Source organism: Felis catus, chromosome A2 (genome assembly GCF_018350175.1).
Source record: "Felis catus isolate Fca126 chromosome A2, F.catus_Fca126_mat1.0, whole genome shotgun sequence".
In the NCBI taxonomy this organism is placed as follows: domain Eukaryota; kingdom Metazoa; phylum Chordata; class Mammalia; order Carnivora; family Felidae; genus Felis; species Felis catus.
In genome coordinates, this window is record NC_058369.1 from 149,194,205 (window position 1) to 149,220,068 (window position 25,864).

Below are 25,864 nucleotides of genomic sequence, written 5' to 3' on the forward strand. Positions count from 1 at the left end.
ACAGAATTCTATATCCTGGGGATAATTTTAACTTTGACTTAGGTTTATTTTAACATTTTTGAAAGCATAGTTGAGGTCATATCGTAGTTATTTTTAAGCATATATAATACAGTTGTAGTCATAGGACCTAGATGAGAGAAGAGTTCATTAAAGAAACCTAATGATTCAAGTAATTCAGTGTGAGTTTGAAATATGTGAAGTTATTTCTCGAGTTTCTAGGCCAAAAAAAGGGGAGCTATTATGTTGCTCTAGGCAGCTATTCTCTTTTAGAGAGAACAATACACTTACTATTTTAGTGCTTCTCCTGGAATATTGTCCCAAATGTGTTTAAAATAGTTGAGCCACTATCAGTGGTAGAAAGAATAACACTGCTATTGTTCCAAGTGTCTAATTAAGATATTTTGACTGTGAGTCAAAATAAGTGATTCTCAGTAAAGGGCGGAAGAGGAAAGGTGCCTATCAGGGGAGCATTCTCTGCCCACACCGCTCAGCGCCCTCCATTACACCAGCCCAGGCATGTTACTAATGTTAGGGCTGGGAAAGCCCACCAGTCCTTGGTGTCATGACTTCCTTATGTTTTCACTCCCAATTTCTACTCATCTTTGGTAGCCTAGAGTATCTGAACACCTCCCCAACACCCCCCACCATGACATTGTAGGTAGAATTGTATACCCCCAGAAGGTAAGTTCATAAGATAAGAAGATAGGATAATAAATGTGACCTTATTTGGAAATAAGGTCTTTGCATATATGATCTGGTTAAAACGAAATCATACGGTATTAGGGTGGGCTCTAATCTAAAGATTTATGCCCTTATAAGAGGAAAACTTGGATACAGAGCAAAAAGACAGGATGCCATGTGATGTTGGAGGCAGAGGTTGAAGTAATGAGTCTCCAAGCCACCACCGGAAACTAGGAGGTGGCGAGGTAGCGTCCTCTCCTAGAGCCTTCAGAGAGCTGTGGTCCTGCCAGCACCTTGATTTCGTACTTGATTTCTCCAGGAATGTGAGAACAGTTTTTGATGTTTTGAGACGTCCTGTTAGTGCTAATCTGTTAGCACAGCCCTAAGAAACCAATGTACTCCCAAGAACTACTGGTTCCTTATTTTCTGAAGTCTCTCAAGTTTATGTTTTTTAAATGTGAGGGTAATTTTTAGGGGACACTCTCTTTTCTCTTAAAAACCCGTGGACTGTGTTCCATAGTCTTCTATCATACAGTGTTGGAGAAAGTATAGAGCTATCCTCATTTTATTTTTGTTTTTAGAAGGTTTTTTTTTTTTTTTAATGTTTGTTTATTTTTGAGAGGGAGACAGAGAGAGAACATGAGCAGGGAGGGGCAGAGAGAGGGAGACCCTGATTCCGAAGCAGGCTCCAGGCTCCCAGCTGTCACCACAGAGCCCACCCAACACGGGGTTTGAACTCATGAACCATGAAATCATGACCTGAGCTGAAGTCAGGTGCGTAAGGGACTGAGCCACTGAGGCATCCCTAGAAGTTCTTTATTCTGCCTGTTTGTTTTAATTTTACATCACAAATGAGATCTAACTAGGTAAGGGTCAATTCATTGTCACTCTCCCCGCTCCCACTCCTGAAAACCTGGTAGATTCCTTTGTCTTACATATATTTTTCCCCCAATGCAAGGAAATATGCTAAATGGTGTGTGTTTGTGTGTGTGTACATACACATCTTTTTTAAAAAGTCTTGTTTCTATCATCTTGGATTGAATCCGTGTTCTCCAATCTTGATGGCTATCACCTGTTCTCAATCTTTGTTGTTTTTTCCCATCTACATTTGGGAGTACTTCTCAAATTTGTGTGTTTCACCTCTGCTTTTACTTTATGGAATATAAAGTATTAACCTATTGCTCTTATTGGAGGCTTCTCTTTTGTTAGAGCATTTCTATTTTCCTTGCAATTCTTCGTGTCTTTCCATTGTCCGTTTTTTATCTTATCCTGGTGTCTTTTCCTTTCAGCCTGTTTTCTCTTCACAGATTCCTTTTATTGTTACAAGAGGCCGTGTGTCCTTGTACGCTCCTGAAGACGCCAGCATTTATTGACGTTTTCTCGTTTCTCGTTTACCGAAATTTCTCTTGCTTACTTTTCCTTTTTTCTGTTTACTCATTCTCAAATGAGAGGAAATCTGAGACTTCGTGTTTGCCGCCTGTTAGAATATGAAGACTGCTATTCAGCTTATTATTTAAATGTTTGGGTGCTCATGAAATCATTTTCTGGGTTTTTGCTGCTAAAACTCAGTGTCATGTGTATATCTGCCAAGCCCAGTTCCTAGTTTTCATATAATGCAAATCTGTTTCCTTGAGATAGAATCTTCAACCTTCATTTCCTCTTGACTTCCTGATACATAGAGAAAAGGTGACATGTTTTTTTTTTTAATTTTTTTTTTCAAAGTTTTTTATTTATTTTTGGGACAGAGAGAGACAGAGCATGAACGGGGGAGGGGCAGAGAGAGAGGGAGACACAGAATCGGAAACAGGCTCCAGGCTCCCAGCCATCAGCCCAGAGCCTGACGCGGAGCTCGAACTCACGGACCGCGAGATCGTGACCTGGTTGAAGTCGGACGCTTAACCGACTGCGCCACCCAGGCGCCCCGAAAAGGTGACATATTAAAATATACAAATGCATTTTCCATGATTATTTTTGTTCTTATCTACAGTCTTTTACATAAGAGGATTCTATCTGTCAGAGCCTCATTGCTAGGACTCGCCCACTTGCTCGCAGATGGTTTCCTGTGAAGTGCTGTTTCTAATGGACATAGTACAAGAAGTGCTCCCGTGAATGTGGCTCAGTTTTGTTTCATTTGGAGAGCGTGGACAGTGGAAGAGTAGGGAAGGGTTTTTGCATCTCTTCCAGGCAAGCGGACTGTCTTTGCTTCCAGTGGTGCAGCAGTTAAACCATTAAATGTGAACCAGAAAGGTGTAGGTTTAACCCCATTCCATCAGCCTTCTATTTAGTGCAAGGTTTTTAAAGATTTTGACAGGAGTTGTGTGTGGGCCAGAGTCTGAGCATGGTGGGTTGTTTTTTTTGTCTTGCACTGATGGATGAGACTGTGGGGAACTATGGTCCAATACTGTCTTGACATGTTGACTTGAAAGGCTGATGGTTGTTTCTCATTTCTACCCAAAGATTTTGTATTGACTTGCAGCTTAGGTCAAGATCCTCTTTTTATCTCATTTTGGTTAGCTTCAATGGGATTTTTAAAGTATATATTCAAAACAGATTAATATAAATATTTATTAACTCAGGTAATTTGCTAACATTTTACTTAATACATTTTCTTTCTTGTGTTCTTGACCAGATGATTTTTCCTTTCTTCATTTGATAGACTCATAGAATTGAAATTTTTTTTTCTCTTTGTATATTCTTCCTCATCCCCAGGCATATTTTATTTAAAAGGCGTGAGTCAGAGAAAGAGTTACAGGCATTTATTGAGGGGTTAGATGGTGGCCGCCCATCAGTAAACTGCCTTGCTAAGCATGAAATGAAACCCCAATTCTGATGTATCTTCAGTAGGGTCTCCAGCAGGAGGCCAGTTAACTGCGTGTCAGGGGGGTTGATCTGCTTAGCCCATAGCTAATTGATGCGATGGAAAGAGGTCAATGATTTTGAGTCGGGAAGGTATAGCTATATAACAGGATGACTCCAGAGAGACCTTGTGCCTTGCTTGCTTTTGCTTTTTTTTCTTTTTTAAATTGTAATTGTTAAAAGACACATAACATAAAATGTACCATCTTAGCCATTTTAAAGTGTATAATTCTATAGTGTTAATTATATTCACAATGCTGTGATGCTTTTAAGTCTTTCTCCTGAGAAGGGTGAGGGTTTGATAATTAGTCCAACGCATTTGATTCGTTGAACAAACCAGCTTTCCCTGTGAAACAAGTATATGAAAAACAGACAAAAAGACAAAAGACAAAAAGGGGGGGGGTGGTGATGGTGGGAGAAAAACAGAAAGGAGGGAAGAGGAATAAAGCTTCAATTAGGAATAGGCTTTACTATTCTTATTCTTAACTCTAAGATACTAAGAAATATAAGATTAGGAAGAAAAAGGAAAGGTACCTAAATGTGTACATTTGTCGTACAAGACAACTGTTGATAATTACTTTTAGAGATGTTACAACTATTTTAGTGTGTTAAGATGTGAGAGAGTGTGTACCCTGGAATCTAAGAAATAGAGGGAAATGTCACATACAGTGATGAGAGGCGGTAAACGTCGTGTCTGAGGAGAAAGCTGGTGACCCAAGAGGCAGAACGGTACCGCAGCACAGGCGTGGAGTGTGAAGTGGTGTCAGGGGTCACGTTGACAGCTTCAACGGCCACCGCCACCTCCGTACCCGCCCAACCTTCAGCTCTCCGCCTGTCTCCCATGTCCAGAATAGCTAACACGCGCGAGCGTAGACAATAGTTTTTTTCCTTCTAAAAGTTATTTTTAACTAGACGGTTTTGATTCTCCACCATCATGGGCTATTGACAGCGGCTGACAGCCTAACAAATGTACACTGTGGAAACATGTTCTTAGCAATAATGACAGAAGAGCCAACAAAATGTTACACGTGTGAACTACTAGCCTTTGTGTTTGCTCTGAGCAAATGAGCAGTATAGGGACATTTGAAATATCTGTCCATTTAAAATTCTGTCTTGTGAGGTTAGTTGAGTCCTTTAGTTATATGTATTTTTCTTCCGTGCGAAAAGTACCTTATAATGGCATCACCCACTGTTCATCAGTCTCCTTTCCATTATGTAAAGTCCACATGTGTCCCCCCCCATCATTCTCTAAGTTTATCATGACACACGTACACGGGATGGATTGTTACCTTTTTGGGGAGGAGAATAAACCATAAATAGGGCCTAATACAAAAGCCTAATATAAAACCACTAAGGAGGTCAATGATTTGAGCCTAATATAAATCACTAAGAAAAATCTGTAGTAGGCTGTAAGAATATAAAAGTCACTGAATTATAAATAATACAGAGGGGTTATAGAAATCATCTTATATGAAAGCAGATATAGATTTCTTCTTCCTACAATAAGGCTCAGTGATTTTCTATTTATATCTATATGTATGTGCATGTATGTTTAAATTTTATTTATTTTAGAGAAAGAGCAGTGGTTCTAATAACATTGGTTGACCAGATTTCTGTGGAATGTGGTAGAAAGTTCCATACTGAAAATTCTTGGTGATACTTGATAGCATGGAACACTAATGCTTCCTTCTATGGGAGACTGCATTTGTTTTCTTTTGCTCTCAAGGTATTCTCAAATAAAATCTTCACCTTTCCTCTTGCATTTGCTCTTAGATAATACCATACAGATTTTTAATCCTTTTAAAGTTAAAAGTCTGTATTGAACATATCAAACATTATATTTTCCCTTCCTTAAAAAGTCATTTCTCTGAAATTAGTGATTTAACTTTTGGGCAACTTAGGAAAAGCATCCAGAGAATCTCTTGTTTTTTTTTTTCCCCCTGTTGTATCTATTTTAACAAGATTTTCTGAGGAAAATTAATCATAAATATATGTTAGTAACCTTCTCAAATGTATATTGAATATTCTCTGCTAAAATATTCTCTTGGTTAATTAGCTGTTTTAGCAAACAGGGTATTTCGTGCTTTAGAAAGTTTTCTTTGTAATATGTAACTCACACGTGGTTAAGAGTTACACGTTTGATGTTAGATGCACAACTTTACTTTGAAACCAGGATGATACTCTTTTTATATAAAAAGTGCTTTATTCATGTTATTGGAATTGAGCACCTCTATATAATGCAGGAGATAAAGAAAAAGTGTAAGATGGTACTTGTTCTTGGATTGCTTCCTAGTAGAGATCAAACTAATATTATTTTTAACAGCACTGACATTTCAAGACAATATATGATTAAGTTCTAAATTGTGTGGTTCAGGCCGCTTTTAAATGTCAGTCTTAAGGAAAACTAGAGACAGGCTGCTATTACATTTTTACCCCTATTCACACATAACTGGACTGAAAACATTCTAAATATTCAGTTTCTAATAGATTAGGAAACTTTTTTTAAATTCATTTCTAGAAGGAAATTTTTGCCATACGAGGATAGCTCTGCTTATATGTTCTGTATTATATTTTAATAATTTCTCCAGCACTGCCTTCATTCTTAAGAAGATTTGCTTTGGTTCATCGTTAGGCTGAAGGTTACAGCACACAACTTTTTCTCTGCTAGAAATAGATATTTCTAAGGTGGCAGTATATGATTATTATTTAATAGAATGATTATCTTGCCAACTTTCAACCCATCTGTGACAGAGCTCAAGAATACCACCAGCTAGACTGCGTTGATTTTTTTTCTTAAGTTAAAGTATCATGACTGACACATGAGAAAAAAATAATAGTCTTTATTTTCTAAAGTTGTTACCTGTCGAACCTTTCTATTATGAGAAGCCTAGGTTTCTTTGAGAGCTGTTTCAGAGTTGATGAGTCTGAAACTTTTCATATATATATATATATATATATATATATATATATATATATGGAACTGTATCAATGGAGAAGGCTGAGCTGCTGATTGTCTGGATGGAAAAGTGCTGATTGAAAAGCACATGTGTCATGCATAATTGGCATTCTATAGATTTATGGGTTTGAACTTCCTCCTATTTTAACTTAAAAATGGAATGATCTGTCTGTGGTCCTAGTGGTGTTTCAAGCAGTAAAAGAAATGGAATTCCATGAAACATAAGCAGTTCAGCTAGCTACTCCCCCATCTGCCGTCTCCCAAGTCATAAATTTATATTATTTAACTATGTTACTTATTAATTTAAGAATTATTGATTATGATAGCTTCACTCTTTGAGAACATACAAGAAATTAATTACATTAGCAGTCTGTTTCCCTCACGTTGCACTAAACCCAAATGTCTTTGGTTGCTATGCTACGTTCTGCATTCAATCTAGGTGTATTCTTTATCCATGAAAGCTATTATTTAAAGGTAAATACATGTTTTCCTGTCGAAAGTAAATGCGAAGGAAATGAAAGCAGCTGTATCCCAGCCTATCTATATGTTGTCATTAACAAATCTAATTCCTGCTTGCAGGTTGCTGTAACTGAATCCTAGAATCCCTGTATTCATATGGGTCGTCAGATTCTCAGGGGTCATCGTGTGGCTAGAAATGGCATCGTGGGTCCAGAAGAAAGAATAGCTGTATCACGGCCAACAAAACAGGCACTAATTATTTTATCTCCGCTGCGTGAAAGTACATCACTATCAGGAATGATAAGCTCTGTTGCTTTTATGAAGCACACCATCATAATTTACATTGACGTGATCATAGAATTGAACACCTTCAGGAGTGTTCTTTAGGAACGCTTCAGGAGAAACTTCAGATGGGGCTGCAGAAAACTAGACTCGAGGCTATCTAATCAATGTCTCATGTGTGAGAAAACTCAGGAGACATCATGGATTGAGCTCCCCAAGCTGCTCTGAATGGTGCAGATACTCCTCTCGTACCTGATGGCAGATGTGCCTTCCCAGGCTCCCAGAGCTTTCTTTTGGGTTGCAGGTGTCACCAGTATGGAACCGGTTAACACGGAGCCTGGGATAAAGGGCATGATAGGTGATTTGGGGACTGGTTCATCCCACATAGCAGCTAGGTGACAAGGTACTTAGGGTAATGCCTACCATATAGAAGGTGCTTACGAGTACTGATTAAACTAACAAAGGAAATTACCGAAACAAGCCAGCCAATATGGAGAGTAGAGCCGGGAGCTGAGTCAGTAGCTGAAAAGTCTGTTCTAGTGCTACCTTCGCGTGGATACTTTGGGTGTGATGTTTGTAATAGATTTAAGGTTAATTTTGTTCGCAGCATTATTTGTTTAAGCTAGCAGAGAAGCTAAATGCTGTGGTTCAAAGGAATGGAAGGCCATTGAGCAACCCTTAGAGCTCCTTCGGGGCGTCCACTGTCTCCTGTGCCTTTGTATCCAACACGCTGCCTTACACTCAATAAATGCTTGAAAAATGAACAGGAACGTTAGTGTAAAGCTGATATTTGTGCTGGGTCTTGAAAGGTGGTTGAATTTGTAAGCAGAAGGAAATGAGCCAGTTTTTCAAGTTACTAACTTTTCAAATCAGTAAAACTCTATGAATAGAGGCACAGATACTAGAATGAGGTGGTTTCATTTTGTGAGACACTGGCTAGGCCAGTCTCATTAGAAGCCTGTGGTGGCTGTTGTGATGGTAATGGTTGGTAAGAGGTTGTTTTTAAAGACCGCTTCCCAAGAATCTTGTCTTCTGGCTTTAATGAAGCCCTGCCCTGATTATCTTGCTGGGTACTTTAGGAGGGCAGGGTCCTAGTGAGGCCAAGCTTATGGGTTTCATCCGCATAAAAACCGCTTCTTCAGTTGGCATTAATTGCATGTACACACCTACCTGCATCCACAAACACACACACAATAATAAGCTTCTTTGGGGAAATACAAAGGAGAATGGAACATTTTTCTGCTGAGAAATCTGTCTCATAGAAGGAAGTGCTGTTTCCTAGTCTCCTAACTCCTGGTCGGCTGTCTTGCTGCGTGCCGTTGGTCACAAAGGGGCACTAGCAAGAAGCAAATGTGCTTTCTCATCCATCCATCTTCCAGTAGCTTAGAGTTGACCGTATCGAGTGCGGTGATTTTCTCAATCAGATTGCTTATTGAAAGCCTTGGGGCACCTGGGTGGCCCAGTCAGTCAAGTGTCCGACTCTTGCTTTCGGCTCAGGTCATGATCTCATAGTTTGTGGGATAGAGCCCTGCTTTGGGCTCCTTGCTGACAGCACGGAGCCTGCTTGGGATTCTCTCTGTCTCTCTCTGTCTCTCTGTCTCTCTCTCTCTGTCTCTCCCCACGCTCCCTGCTTGTGTGTGTGTGCGTGCATGTGCAGCCTCTCAAAATAAACATAAAAAAAAAAAGGCCTTGTGGACAAGTTGGTGGACTGAATCTAATGTAAAATTCAGACTCTGCCCTGAGGAAAAGGGAGTCCCTTGTAGTTTAAAGTTGGTCGACGCCACCGTCATGCCAGTCCTCGGGAAGCACAGCCGTGACTCAAAGGACCTCATAGTCTAGCAGAAGCGTTTCCCAAAAAGAACCATTTAAAAATTCTTCCCTGCTTCCTGTCTCTTCACCTCAAATGAGCTGATCATTGTATTGTATTACTTTTTCACTTCTGGATTTCTTTAAAACACCAGAGCCTGGGTTTGCTTCATGGCCAGGTTTCATCATGATAGTACAATTACTGGCAAGAATTCTAACAGCAGTCGTAGCTGTAGCTCTGGCAGGAACACGAAGAACCCGTGTTTTTCTGTTAAAGTGTGCTGTAGGTGCGCGGTATGGCGCAAACACTGAAATTTGCTCAGACTTTTAGAAGGAATAAAAGGGAGAATTAAAAGTATAATCAGAGACAAAAAGCAGATGAAGGTAGGGCCGCAGAAGAGATTTCTTTCTCTTCCATAAGTAGGTACCTGGCTTCAGGAAGAATTATTTATTTTTACTAGCTAAGTATTATACTACAAATATTTTCCGATTTTGAGTTCTGCTGTTGTTTCGTCTAGGGCACCACACAGCTGTTCATCTTAGTCGTTATTGTACTCAGCGGTCGTTGTGCCTCGCTCCTCTTAAGCCGGCAAATCCGAGATGGAGTGTTAGAGCAGGAGGACCCGACTCGGGGTTTGGGGATCCGTCATTTATCCTGTCGCAGACTACAAGCACTCGCAGATTTTGTGAAGTGTGCTCCAAAGACATGGTTTTGCTTTCAACTGTGATGGCACTGTAATTGATCAAATATATTCTTTCCAAGAATCATAAATTCTTATTGGAGTTTGAGGAGATGTCATGTTCATTTGTCAACATGTCACTCCAGGGACACAGGTGCAGCAAATTTATGGAGGAAGCGTCTCGCGTTTCTCCCAAGCCACATAAATATGAAGCAGACTTGATTGAAAACGTGTGGCTTCGGATTACTCCTCGGATGGAGAGCAATTAAGATCTCTGTGTGGAAGGCATTTCACTGTGATTCTCAGGTTCTCGGGTAGCGGGTCTGAGGGGACACCGGAGAAGTTGTTGGAGACCTGCAGATGTTGTCTCAGAAGAGAAGACGAAGGCATTTCTTCTCTGGCAGAGTGAATAGTGCACATTTTTAGTCGAGTGCATGATTAACTTTGACATTTGAAAATAGAACTTCACATAAAAACAAGCATGGTACTTCTGCATGTTTAATTAAGATGTTTGGTTCCTGTCAAGGCTGATAGTTTTTTTCCCCCATGAAGGGCAATATATTCTCAACTTCTGAAATTTCAGAAACCTGTACTTAACCTTTAATCGTCATTCCATTTACATGGGAATCTGATTAACAACTCTTAAAGTTCATGAGCTCCTGGTAAATGCAATTAAGACCTTTTTGGAGTTTGTTATTAAGAGCTGGCATTTAAAGAAGACTAGGTCCTGGCTAGTGTTGCTGTCTCCTCCATGGCAGGATGTCTTCAGCAATTAGCAGAGAACACGAGGTACACGAATTGTGCCGTATTGCTTCCGCGTTAACATGGTTGGTATTTAAAATAGCACGCTGCCTTTTTCTTTTCAATGACTTGCTTTACGGTATGAGCTTGTTACCCAGTGAGAGTAGGGCTGGGGGCAGTTAGGCGGAGCTGTGGCGGTTTTCATCCCAGGAGGGGTGGGCTCAATTTCCCCCTCCCTCTGATGTTCCCAAGTCATGTTTACAAGCATTAATTGTCAAGATGTAGGAAGTCGGGCGCACCACACTACTGCGCTGCATTTTATTGCATCTCTCTGCTGGGTGTGGTGGTCTTTCTGAGAGTTAAAAGTAACAGATGAGATTTGGGAGAGAGAAATGAATCAGGTATGCCACTTATTTTCTAAACTCTTAGGCATCCGCTCTTCAGACATTGCTCTTAGACCGTAGGGGCAGAAGGGAGGAGCTAAATGTGTTGGAACCGACAGGTGTAGTACAGTCTACAAATTGATATGTGCTGTGATGTATGGAAAATGGAGGCTAAATAATTGAAAGCCAAAAGGATCTTATTGGACCATATGCTGCCAATCTGGCTTTTTTTTTTTTTCTTTTTCTTTTTTCACTTGCTGATAGAGTCGGGTTCTCTGGAAGGACATAATGTGTTTCTTAGGTCCTGTATTTGTGCAGAACACTGTGACTATTACCAGAGGAATGACGAGAAAATAATGAAATGAGGTATCAATAAAGGCATCTCAGTGAAATATGTTGCATATAACAGTACGATTAAAGAGAACTTGAATCTTTACATGTTTCTGTGTTATTTGAAACTTTCGTGTGCATATATTACTTTTAAACAAAAGATCAAAATAAAACAAAGAAATATTTGGGAAAAAGTAAAGTTAAATAGGAAAACCAGTCTAAAAGAATTAAAGTTGATGCCATAAATATCAGTAAAATAGTTCTCCATTTTTGAACCCTTGACTTTTTTAGAATGTTCAATAAACTTAAACCAATAGTATGGTTAATTTGGTTAACCTTTCCAATTATAAGCTAACCTCAAGTTCACTAGATAAATGTAATAGTTTAATCCCCATGTTTTGAATTAGCGTATAACATTTCAGTAATGTATAATAATCACAGATTTTGTTATAGATGTGGAAATTTTTTTTCCTTGGAAACAAAACCGATAAAATAGGATTATTTATTGTTTAACCAGGCTGTTGACAGGTATATTTCATCAGGTTAGTATCTTGCCTCCGGGATGTATATGTATTTCATCACCTTCAGATAGAAGAATTTTGCTTAGTTATAGAAAAATCATTCTTGTAGATGCAGGAGTTGACAGAGTCTAGAAATGAGTGATATCAAGTTGTTCCTTTGGTTTTAAAGGACTTTAGTTAAGGTGTTTCAGTGTGACGTGAATTACGGTAATACAGGGAAATATTAGAGTGCCTTCTCATCAGGTCACATTGGGAGTTTAAGAGATAAATACAGGAAAAGTTAAATAAACAGCAGTATATGATTAATTACCGAGTCCAGGTAACCATCTGTGGATCCCGGAGGAACTTAAGATACGTTGGTCAGAGAAGATTTTGTCTGTTTGTAGGAGCTGAACTGGTCCTTGAAGGAAGGCTAGGATTTAGGCATTTGGGAAGATCATTCTAGGTAAGGATAATATGCACGTATTCACAACAGTGAGTACCTTACTGAATTTACCATATACATAATTCATAAGAAGAGCATAAGATGTGATTCGATAGCCTGAAACCAGATTCTGAAAAGCCTTAGATGAATTCAGTGGAGATCTTTGTGAACTCCTTAAAGAAGGAGCCATTTTTTTTTTTTTTTTTTTGGTCTTTGTATCCTCGTGCGTTATACACTCAGTGCCTCCAAACGCCATTATCCGTCCCATCTTCAGAATATTATCCTCAAATACTAATGAGAAGGTACTTCACACAGTTTCTGGCACTCAGTAGGTACAAGGTAAATGTTAATGGAATCTGAATCTGCACTTGTTATTCCTGAAGAGTCTATTTTGAATGAATGATAAACAAACATTTTTTATAGGCGTGTCACCGTTCACAGATTACAGAGAACCAATATGAAGGAGGCTTTAGTAACTGAACTGCTAATTGAAAATTCTGGGTTGGAGCCACTTAATTGAATAAACTGTCTCCAGAGAGCAATTTGGGTCTTTTCCAAGATGCATTAACTCTTTCAGGTCATTAGGGTAGCACTTATCTCAGTGGAGCAGAAATTTCATAAATGGTATTCCTGTGATGTGAGTAAATTAATGTACCTCAGAAAGCCTGAAGTTTCACCCTGGGTGTTGTAGTTCTACTCCAAGGAGCTCATCTGTGAGTGTAAAACATCAATATGGAGCTGCCCTTTAGAGCATCTTACTTTGAATTTAGGTGACCTACTAGAGAGCGTCTACTTTGTTTAAGACACTCTGCTGGATGTTACCAGAGATACAAAGAAAAGGCATGGCCTGAGCTGAGAGGCAGGAGAGAAAGCAAATAGCTATAAGATAAAACCCTTGAATAATACAAATAGCTATATGGGTTTTCATGAGAATGGGACATTCTAATTAGCAATTAAGATAGATGGTAACCTCTCAGAAGGCAAAGATCTATGACAGGTCCACACAGCATGCCCACTTACGTTTATTTTCTCAGCATATATAAATCTGCATATGTGTCAGTAAGAACAAATATCTGTATCCATGTACATACGTGCACATGCAGCGGTAAAATATGAGCTAGATCATCAGAAGCGTTTACAATTTTCACATGGATTTCCCCCTGTGGGATCTAAGTTATCAGTGTCTAGTGTTGATCTGAAATGAGTATGTTAAGTATATGAAAACCAGAAAAACAGCCAGTATCTTTTGGAGATAAGCTCACTGGTTGTCTGATAGTCTCAATTTGGATGTCAGTTGACTGCTGGAATATTGACCTCCAGGTAGAAAAGCAGATAAGAAAGGTCTGCCCTGCTCACCAGCATGTGTTACACATTTACATCTAATGTGAAGATAGAGACAGCTGGCTGTCATCCTAAGACTAAGGATAAGTGACATTAAGAGACCACTGCGAAAAGAACTCTGAAAGAGGAGGATGGAGATGACACCTCCAGGAGAAGATAAAGCTTCAAAGGTGTTTATCTGCCTCTACTTATTCCTGGGGTTGACACCTCCTCTGGGCTTGTGGGCTCTGATTAGTAACATCTGCATGGAACACATGAAGTCTGTTAAAATCAGTCCAGTTAAAAATTCATAAAGCAAAATCAGTCAAGTTATACTTAAATTCATTTTCTTGATCTCATTCCCCCATGTTTGATAGATGGAAGAGGTAGTAACAAGTATGGGTTAAAAAAAAAGAAAAGAGAGAAACTTAGGACAAAACACCTTGGGACTTGGGTAAGGAACAGGACATTGGTTTAACCAAACAGTAACTGTGTAAAAACAGTTAATGGGAACTGAGGCTACAGAGGTCAGTCAGGGCTGTGGAAGGTGCTGAGTAAGAGTGAGGAGATGGGGTTTTTTTTTGTAGGCCGGGGGAAGCCATTGAAGGGTTCGAGAATAAGAGTGATTATGTTGAGCTCTGCATGAGTGAGCTTAATCTGGTGCCAGGTTGTGGGATGGATGGTCATGAGGCGTTTGAGGCAGAATGACAGTTGGGAGACTACTGTTAAGACTTTATGACAAAGATAACGAAGGCCAGATTTAGAAGGATGGGTGTAGGGATGGAAATAACTAGAAGGGGAAATGGACGTGAGATGTATGTTATAACACCTATAGCGCTTGGCATGTGATTTGGACAGCCAGACTGAGAAGCGTCAGAGCTAACTGCAGATTTTGATCTTGGGAGATCAGTAAAATAATGGTATTAACAAGGAAGGGAGCTAAGGGGACCTTTCTTTTGTCCCTCCCTCCTTTTGAAGAATGGTGGTGATGAAAGAGTTTGTTTGGTCAGGCTGTTGGTTTTGACCCTGTGCCTCTGCGCTCCTTTAATGTCTGTTGTGCTGTTTTCATCTTCTTGTTGTAAGAAGGATGTGGAAACCAGACAGGTGCTCTTGCAAGTGAGGGTATCGTAGCTTGAGAGAAAGTATGGTGGTAGAGGGAGACTTGGGAATAATTTGAAATGTAGAACTAACTAAAACAGAAGAAAACAAGAACAAGAGTAGGATATTCAGCATTCAGATACTTAGGTTGGACAATATGGTAGCCAGATTCACTGAAGCGAAAGAAAGTGTTCCAAAAGTTTAGAGAATGAGTATTAGCAGAAAACTAGCCTTAGCAAATGAGGTTTTTATTGTAGAGAGAAGGGGAGGAGGAAGGAAGAAGAAAGTGATAGCAGTGGGAAGATTATGAGGACGTAGAGAGAATTTTGTTTATTTAATAATGCCGATAAATTGTTTGGTATGCTCCAGGCAGTGTTCTCAGTGATTGATAGCATTAACTTACTTCATCCTGATGATAGTACCTTGGGGTAGGTAATATTATTACTCCCGTTTTACAGTTGAGGAAACCCAGGTTCCGAGGCACAGGGAGATAATATCTTAGTTATGTGGTTCCTGGGATGCATCACAAAAAACAACAGCAGATCTTCTGAGCCTCATCCCCAGAGATAATAGCCTGTTATGTGCCAGACATTTTATGTTTTTTCTTTTAATTCTCATATTAATCTTATGAAGTAGATTCTGTTACCCTTATTTCACAGATGAGGGAGATAAAGCTTAGTGAGATTGAGCAACCTATGAAGGTCGTACAGCTAGTGAGTTGTAGAGCTGATTTCAAACATAAACTTTATGCATTTCTATATGACCCTCTCATTTTGCATTTTTGAAATTGAGGACACTGAAAAAGGATGTGTAATGATAAGAGGGGTCATTAAAATATTGTCATGAAACATCTTAGTGCAGTGGAAAGCTGAACCAGTAGCTGAAGTTTTACTTTGTAATGATATAAGAAAATCATGGAACTTGGTGGTCAAGTTTGAGAGAAGGGGAGAAAGTGATAGAAATAGATAGAATGAACTTTAAAACACATTTGAATTGAAGTGGGCAGAGAATGTATTGAAATAGAAATGTGCCTTTGGGTGTTGAGACCATGCTTGTGTCCTACCCTGGTATCTGTCTGTCTTCTGTTCTCTATAAATGAGTTAAAAGTAACAAACCATCAAAATACTGTAAGGTCCAAAATACATGGAGGAAAAACTGACAAACTTGAAAGAATTCAAAAATTCAGTGATTAAACTTAGAGATTTCAATACTTTTCTTCAATAATTAATAGAACAGCTAGACAGAAAACATAAGACTGAAACAACACTATTAAGCATCTTGAGTGAAGCCAACATACATGGTACACTCTACCCAACACCATCAGAAAAGAGATTTTTTCACAGTGACATATTAGACATGTACTAGATCATGGAATAAGTCTCAGTACATTTATTTTTTAAATTTAATTTTATATTAGAGCACGTGAGCAGGGGAGAGGGGCAGAGGGAGAGAGAATCTTAAACAGTCTCCGATGTGGGGCTCGGTCCTACAACCCTGGGATCATGACCTGATCTGAAATCAAGAGTCAGATGCTCAACCAACTGAGCTACCCAGGTGTCCCTCTGTATATTTGAAAGGGTTGAAATCACACAAAGTATGTTCTCTAGCCACAACGGAATTAAAAAAACAACAGGAAGAAAATTGGAATCTTCTCAAATATTTGGAAATAAAACAGCAAACTTCTTTTTTTATTAAAAAATTTTTTCTATAATGTTTATTTATTTTTGAGACAGAGAAAGACAGACATGAATGGGGGAGGGTCAGAGAGAGGGAGACACAGAATCTGAAGCAGGTTCCAGGCTCTGAGCTGTCAGCACAGAGCCCAACGCGGGGCTCGAACTCATGGACTGTGAGATCATGACCTGAGCCGAAGTCGGATGCTTAACTGACTGAGCCACCCAGGCGCCCCAAAACAGCAAACTTCTAAATACACCATGGGTAAAAAGAAAATGACCTAAAATCAGCACTGTCACTTTCTACCTTAAGGGCTAGAAAAAAGGAGAAAGAGAATGCAAAGCAAGCAGAGGTAGGAAATATTAAATTGAAAATCAATGAAATAAAAATCAAAAGAATAATAGAAAAATGTAATGAAACTGAAAGGAGATTCTTTTAAAAGATCAAAATTGATAAATCTCAAATTGATCAGTTAAAAAGAAAAATTAAAAAACAGAACAAAATCAGGAATGAAAGAAGAGACATTACTACAGACCTTAAAGAAATTAAAAAGCTTACATGGGGATATTGCAAACAACTTTATGCCAACCAATTAGATAACTTAAATGGAGAAATTCTTAGAAAGGCACAAAATACCAAAACTGACTCAAGAAGGAGAAAAACTGAATTACCCTAAAACAAATTAGTAATTTTTTCCTAAAAACAAAAAGCAGAAACATCCATAAGTACAGAGAACAAACTGGAATTTGCGAGAGGGGAAAGGGCAGGAAGATTGGAAAATGGGTGAAGGGGTGTGGGCGATAAAAGAAAAAAAAAATTCCTGTGGATACGGAAGGTTGCACAATGGTGTTCTGTCAGACATTTAAAGAAGAAATAATACCAAAATCCTTTGCAAACTCTTTTAGAAAATAGAGATATGAAGGAACATTTTCCAGTACATCCTGTGAGATTAGTATTAGCCTGATAAGAAGGGAAAGATACCACAGGAGACTGTAGAGCAATATGCCTCATGAACATAGATGCAAAATTCTAGAACAAAATATTAGCAGATGGGATTCCTCAACTTACAACTATATTATGCACCATGATTAAGTTGAGTTTATTTAAAAAATCAATGTAATACACAATTATTAATGGAATGAAGGGCCAAAACCACTTGATCATCTCTGTAGACACAGGAAAGCACTTGGCACCCGATAATGATTAAAAAGCAAAAACCTTTAGCCAACAAGGACTAGAAAGGAACTTTTTCAACCTGATAAAAGGTTCTAGGAAAAGCTGCAGCTAACACCATAAGGGAAATTTTGAGATGTTAGAAGTGTTCTAAAACGACGGTGATGATGACTTCAGTGTATACATTTACTTAAAAATCACTAAACTGTACCCTACAATGGGTGAATTTTATGGTACGTATATTATACCTCAACAAAGCTGTTTTACAAGTACTGTGGGACACAGTCACATTACAGATATTCAAGGGTATATGTCCTTCAAAGTGTCCTTATGAGACTGTATAGAAATATACTTAATAGTCCTAATGCAAGTTAATTAATGTATAAATCATGGAGATCTCATCACCATTATTTCCTCTTTCACAATTATGCATTTGAGGGTACACATGAATATGAATATTCATGTGCTTCACAAGGGAGTATATTTCAAACTAAATTTATCATCTATATGAAACAGACTCTTCCTGCATTCCTGGTTACTGTTCCGGGAACCATAGATTTTTATTTCCTCAGATGTGCAGTCCTTTGTTTATTCTTTATTTCTCTTCATCTTTCCTTTGCTGAGTAGCTGGTTAAATTTTATTCAGTTTTTCCTCTGCATTGGCTCTCAGAGGTATCCCTAATTATACAATCTCGTTCCTACTACTTTAGTTAACCTCTCTTTTTCTTTTCCTTTTGAACTATTTTGGTAGATTTTCTCTTCATGTGTTAAGCACTTCCTCAATCATTGACTGTTTCCTTAATCATTCATTTTGCCACAAATCCCATTGCCCTCTAATCTATTATTTCATATGCCGCTAGATTCATTTAAACTAGATGTCTCGCCATTTTACTTACCCATTGAAAACCGTTTTTGCCTTCCCATTTTACTGTGGCTTCAATACCTGAGCCTGGTGTTAAAGGTCCTGAGAAGTTTGTCTGTTTACCAACTTTTCGGGTCTACCTCTCACTGTTTCTTTTTATGTTACCAGAACTATTTGTTCTTCACTAAAGATACTCTGAATTTCCCTAGCTCCATTTCTGTATTTGTTGGGTTCCTTCCACCATTTTAGGTTTTGGCCTTTTACACATTTGAATATTGTATTTATGTCTTACATGTGCCATGATCTTGAAACCTTATTTCACTGCTTCAGTTAGGAGTAGTTTTGTCCTTTTGATAAGTGCTCACAGCAATTTCTTTGTCCTGATGCTTACCACTTTCCCTTGTATTGTGGTCACTCATGTGTGTGTCTGTCACTAGATAAGCACTTGGGGTGAGAAGGGGGAGGATTGATTGATTGATTTGACTTTTAACTCTTTAAAAATGTTAACACCTTAAAAATTTTATTTATATATAGTAAAATTCCCTTGTTTTGATATGAGGGAAGGATTTATTTTTAAGTCTTGTTTTTATATCCAGCACAGTACTTTGCATATTTTGTGTATTAAATAAATATGTTTAGTTTAAAAAAATGAAAACTTTCTTCTGGAAGCTTTTAACTGGGTTTTCTTTGTTAGGAGCTCATCTGTTGGAGGTTGGCAGGGAGCTAAACATGATCTAGGCTTTCCTGATTAGGTGTTTGATACAGGACCAGAAAATACATGTGTACTCGTTGAATTTTTTGGTTTGTTTTCCTTTAAACACTCAGGCAACTATTCACAAGATCATGCTAATAGTGGTTTTAATTACACAATTGCTGTTGATAATGAGTATAATTAAGCAGGCAGCCATTCCACTTTCAAAATGACTGTTTATTTTTCTTTTAGTTTCCTTACTGCAGAATATTTTAGTCCTTATATAATGGGAAAATGAAAAAGTGCTACATTGAAAAAAATAATTTTTTTGGCTTTGTTTTTCTTCCTCTTTAACGTTCCATTCACTAGCAACATACATGGGGGAAACCTGATAGTTTTTAATAATTTTAAATGGTCCTAATTTTTAAAATGTTTCAGTGTCTGTTGTAATACTTTCTGGAATCAAGGTGATATTTTGAGGGATATATTACACTGATTTTGCCCCCACCCCTTCTTTGGATTTCTCTTCTCAAATTCTGGACGTCTTGGTATCCCTGGACCTAGTCTTGTCTCCTCCATCCTCTAAGACTATAGTTTCTGCTTGGGTTCTACCCTTGTTCCGTGGAAATTAGAAGTAAGGGCTTTTTGGGAAGAAGCCAGGGGAACTCACCTACGGTGCTTTACTTCTTTTAAGGAGCATAGTTTATGCCTCATTTGGTTCCTCTCCATGCCCTTCAAATTCTTATTCTTTTGGTCTCACTGTTGAGCTCTTATTATCAGGATAAGGGCTAGTCCAATGGAAGCTACTTTGCTGTTCCCGGAACAAAAAAACTCCTAGACATCTACATCTGAAAAGTAAATTATTGAAAATTATACTATTTAATATAGGCACATTCAACATATTGCTCAAGATGAGTAGAGTCTTGGTTCATATTGGGAGCTGAAAGTGATTTTTTCCCCCACCATATTATTGCTCCTGTCATAAGCAGTCGAATTCTCAGATTCATCACATGGGACAAGTACAGTATGACTTTGCTGTAAAAGCATTGGACATTCAAAGTTAGTGGTGAGGAGAATTGGTTTGTTAGTTGAACAGATTGAAATATATATAGACTGCTACTCTTGTTATCATGAGATACCAGTGTTCTGCAAAAAATAGGATTTGTGGTATAAATGTCACCAGATGCATGTTAGTGTATATCCATTTATCCATAGGTATCTTGGTGAAGAAGCAAAACCCCATTGAGGCTGTCATAAGAAAAACATACGGAAAATGTATTAAAGGCCAAAAGGATATATAGTGGAACCAAAGAATAGCAACTGGATTTGAGACCTATAAATTATGGAAAACTTAGGTTGCCACCTTTAAATCTCTGTTCTGTGGGTCTCCTGTTTCTCTGTGTCTGGTCATCTTGTTCATTCTTTTATTCTCTCTCTGCAGGTTGGCTTTCTTTGATTTCTCATGGTACAAGGTGGTTGCCCCAAAGAATTTACATCTCTTTGCCTATATTGACCACCAGAGACTGTATCTCACTAACACATTCCTGGGAGAGAGAACCTGACGGGCCAATTGGATGTTGGCTATTCCCCCTCCCCCTTCCCCCGATGGAGTAGGCTTCGGCTGGGAAGGCATGGTTCCAACATGGTCACAAGCATGGTTACCAGAATCTGCTCTGCAGTTGGGGAACAGTTCTTAGATGAGGTGAAGATTTTGTAAGCTGGGAAGCTACTGAAAGGGATTTACCGTGTTAAGCACCTAGAAGGATCTGAATGTTTCTACTTAGATTAATGTGGAGGCTGAAGACAGGTGATGTGTTCATTGGAAGCTGGTAAATTCAACATTTATTTTTAGAAAACTCTGGGTGTATGACCATAAGCGGCCGCAAGCAATATGTTAAAGAGGGTTAAGTGGTAAATGAGGAGTTCATTCAGAATGATGTTACCAATACTAAGCAAGTTCTAAATCTCAAAATCTTGGCCCTGCTTTATATATCATGTGATTTCTGACTAGCATCTTAGCAACTGCTGATCAAATATTATAGCATAAGAGATGCCTGACTCCCTCGTTGTGTATGTTCTTTAAAGCATCATATTTCTTTGTCTCCACCACAGAACCATCCAGTATACCAGGTACTCAAAAAATATGGTGAATCATAATATCACTGGAGTATATAGATAGATAATCTGGTGCTTTCCAGCCATGTTTTTATATTTCTTGTCTTTGGTTTTACAAATTAATACCTTTTCAAGTGAAACTTAAAACACCCATAAACTTTGACTTTTTTTTTTTTTGAATGCTTGATCAATAAGAAATAGCAATTCCCTGTACTAAAAAAGAGAAAAGAAATGAGTGTCAGAGAGATGAAGGAATTTAGAGTCAGCGAGAACATGGGATAATCTGCAGATTTGCTGTGGCCAGGATGTATTTGCTATTATATGTAATGTCCCCTTGCCCCAGACTTCCAGGCTTGGGTGACTTTCCCCAGGCAAAAGACAAGCTGTATAGCTTATTACTTCCTTTCATAAAAATGGAAATTTGAACTCCTACGTAGTGGTTTAGGATATTTATGTTACAATTTAGAAGATGCAGCACATTACCCACAATGGTGAGGAATCATCACCAAGAATTGCCATGTTTCTACTTTTTTTTCTTAAATTTTTTCTTTTCTTTTCTTTTTTTTTTTTTTTACATTTATTCATTTTTGAGAGACAGAGAGAGACAGAGCATGAACAGGGGAGGGGCAGAGAGAGAGGGAGACACAGAATCCGAAGCAGGCTTCAGGCTCCGAGCTGTCAGCACAGATCCCGATGCGGGACTTGAACCCACGAACCGTGATATCATGACCTGAGCCGAAGTCGGATGCTTAACCAACTGAGCCACCCAGGCGCCCCTGCCATGGTTCTGTTTTAATGCCAGGTGTCTGATGTGTGTGTCAAGACTTGGTCATAGAAGATTTAGTCTAATTCAGATAAATTTCAAGCATCTTAGAAAAAAGATTTATTTGTTCTTTGAGATATTTAAAAGGTACTTCTCATAATTTCGTGTCAAAATAAAACTTTACCCTGTTTTAAAGTAATATTTTCTAGCTGGTAGTAAACATTATTAGGAAAGAAGAAGATATAGTGAAGGAAACAAACGTGGCAAAACCTATGATTAAAATCATAGGTATCCCTTTTAATTTTACTTGTAGTATAGATTTGTGTACTGAGGAGTCATTTACAGGGCTCGTTTTGGAGACTATTTCTAATATGTGTATTAAAAACATATCCATCAAGGCTTCTTATCACATACTTTGTAAGATTTAGGAATTCAGTGATATATATAGATACGTATATATATGAATTTATGTGAATTCATATATATATTCATATTCATATATATGTATTTGTATTTATATATATATTCATTTTCTGGTTTGTTTCACGGCTCTGTGATTGAAGTAAAGAAATATAAAAATTGGAGTGGTCAGGTGTCTTTTTCCTTAAACGATAAGTAATAGTATAGGGCAGTTTTCAACTACCACTTATCGAATGATGTGGGAAATGGGTACTGTAGGAACTCAGAAAAGGGGACAGCTGGCCTAGAGTGTCTTGGGAAGGTGTCATGGGAGAGAAAACGTTGGAATTGTTTTTGGGCAGGGTTTGTCAGGATATTGAGGAAAGAGGGCAATCTAGGTAAGGCATTCCAAAATCGAGAGGGCCCACGCATGCGTGTTCAGGGAAGAGTTAAGTAGTTGATGGTGATGGAGTGTTGCGTTCGTGTTGAGGAGAATAAGCTATGACTGGGAATAGATATTGAGGTCAGATTAATGTAGACAACAAAATAACTAGCCTTAAGATGACAGTGGCAACAGTTGTTTAGGAAGATCGCTCTGTCCGTGGTGTATGGGAAGGACTGGAAGAATAAAACATGTGAGGCAGAAAAGGAGAGAAACTGCATGAGTTGAACTAGGTTGGTGGCTAGCAGATGGATGGGGAGGGGCAAACTAAGAGAGAGCTGAGGAAGAGTAACCAATGGGCTGAGGCACTAACTGCTGCATGGGGACAAAGGGAGGGGAATGTATCTAAAGACAGTTCTGAAGTTTTAAACCTGGAGGCCGGTGAGAATAAGAAACCACTCACAGAAAGAAGACAGAGGAAATTACCGATTTTATGGGAAAAGCATTCAGGTCTCAGAATTTAGGGTTGATGTTATCAGTGAAATGTGTGGATATGTCAAGCGTGCAGTCACATCCGTGGGATTGGAGTGTGGAGAGGAATCGGGACTACATTACATCATGATAATGGAAATATGTGGGAAGGCTGCCTTTTAAGTTTGGAACCTAATGACACAAGAGAAAGGAAATTATAGAGAATGAGGACCAAAGCAACATTTTCATTAAGAAGGTAGAAATAGTACCTGTTTGTGAAAAGAAAGGAAGAAGCCAGTGTGTAAGAACAGACTAACAAAGTGAGCGGTGAGAATTAAGAGGACTTTACTAACGTGGAGAAAAAGAACAGTGATCTTGAAATACCTGAATTTTAAGGATGCTCACCAGGTAGGCCCTGATCAGTCAGTATTTTCTTGTACAAGGCCAGTCATTGAATTCTAGGACGATAAGTACTTCAGAAGGATCACTGGTCTGGTGTATCTTCATGCTTTGGCAGAAACATACTTCCATCATACCGATCGGTGTTAAAACCAACAGGTGCCTTTGTAGACCTCTTTCTGTGTTCTGTCAGTTTGAAATTCTGTTCTCGTTTACCAGCCTCTTTTGATCACACAGCCCCACAAACCTTATTAGCATCAGTGCCAAATCGACCAAGTAATTGAGTCCTTCAGTTGAGTCGTTACTGGAGACCCAGTTTAATACCCTTCTTGACTCTTGGGCAGTTTGGATGATGTATTCACAGAGATAGTATTTGTCAATGTACTGCTTCATCACCATGCTGAATGATGCTCTAGTAGCCTCGTAAATATATATATTTAAAAAAATTGAACAGTTTGTTAATGTGTTTTATAGTTTTCCTTTGAAATTTCTAGTGTACATATATATATATGTATGTGTGTATGTGTATATATGTATATAACTTATATTTAATGTGTATATATATACACACACACGTACATATATACACACACACACACATTTATAGGTATGTGTATAGGTTCACACCAAAATGGAGGGGAAGGTACAGAGATTTCCCATTAATCCCTTCACCCACACATGCATATAGGCTAGTTTCTTCATACCTCTAAATCTGTTTCTTAATCTCTAAAATACGCATATTAGCTCTAACTTCATAGATTTCAGGATTGAGTTAAGATCATTTTCTAAAAATGCCTGATATTTGATAACTATTTAGTAATGTCTGTGCTCATAACAGGCATAATTAGCTTTAAAACTTCAGGGGCGCCTGGGTGGCTCAGTCGGTTAGGTGGCCGACTTCAGCTCGGGTCACGATCTTGCGGTCCGTGAGTTCTAGCCCCGCGTCGGGCTCTGTGCTGACAGCTCAGAGCCTGGAGCCTGCTTCATATTCTGTGTCTCCCTCTCTCTGACCCTCCCCTGTTCATGCTCTGTCTCTCCTTGTCTCAAAAATAAATAAACGTTAAAAAAAAATTTAAAAAAATAAATAAATAAAACTTGGGAGAGCATCATGTTCACAGAGTGCTTCATAAATGCTTTTCGATGATAACATTTAATATGATCCTCAAATCTTTTTTTTAAATTTTTTTTAACGTTTATTTATTTTTGAGACAGAGAGAGACAAAGCATGAATGGGGGAGGGTCAGAGAGAGGGAGACACAGAATCTGAAACAGGCTCCAGGCTCTGAGCTGTCAGCACAGAGCCCGACATGGGGCTTGAACTCACGGACCGCGAGATCGTGACCTGAGCTGAAGTTGGACACTTAACTGACTGAGCCACCCAGGCGCCCCTGTTTATTCATTTTTGAAAGAGGAAGGGAGGGAGGGAGGGAGGGAGAGAGAGAGAGAGAGCGAGTGAGAGAGAGAGAGAGAGAGAGAGAGAGAGCGAGCGAGCGAGCATGAACGGGGGAGGGGCAGAGAGAGAGGGAGACACAGAATCCGAAACAGGCTCCAGGCTCTGAGCCATTAGCCCAGAGCCCGACGCGGGGCTCGAACTCACGGACCGCGAGATCGTGACCTGAGCCGAAGTCCGCCGCTTAACTGACTGAGCCACCCAGGCGCCCCATCAAATATTTATTGAATGAATAAGTAAATGAATGAATATATACCCCATACAGGAAGGAATCGTTTTTGGAACCGGAGTCTCTGAAAAGCTTTTACTTCAGTCATGGGTAGAATTGCTGGCGTACATTTGCTGTAACACTTGGTTATCTTAAAATTTTAAATGTTTCTTCTTCTTCTTCTTCTTCTTCTTCTTCTTCTTCTTCTTCTTCTTCTTCTTCTTCTTCTTCTTCTCTTTAATGTTTGCTTATTTTTGGGAGAGAGACAGGGGACGGAGAGAGAGGGAGACACGGTATCTGAAGCAGGCTCCAGGCTCTGAGCTGTCAGCACAGAGCCTAATGATTCACGGCTTGAACCCACGAACCGTGAGATCATGACCTGAGCGGAAGTCAGACGCTTAACCCACTGAGTCACCCAGGCAGCCCGGTTATCTTAAAATTGTAGATGTGGCAAGTGATTTCAGAAATGAGTCGATGTACTTTAATCCCAGGTTAGATATGCTTAGGAGCCATGATGATTTCTGGTCCAGATCTGCTGTTTTCTTTCACAACGGTGGGAACTTTAAAAAGTTTTGTATTTGTCTTAGAAATACAATGCGGATTCTAGCCCAGGCCCCGAATGAGGCTGTAAAGCGGATTGATTTTTTAAGCATTGCCCATTGGCAATAGTGATTAAAAAGCTGTTGGTTTGCTTGCTTTGGAGCCGTCAAGATTGGTGGCCCTAGAAATTATTTGCGGGT

General features: G+C 38.9%; 1 protein-coding gene across 6 annotated transcripts in view; it reads left to right on the top strand.

The window, feature by feature from the left end:
- The window catches only part of EXOC4 (exocyst complex component 4), a 750,068-nt gene that overhangs the window by 172,254 nt on the left and 551,950 nt on the right, over positions 1-25,864 (top strand). The window lies entirely within an intron of this gene.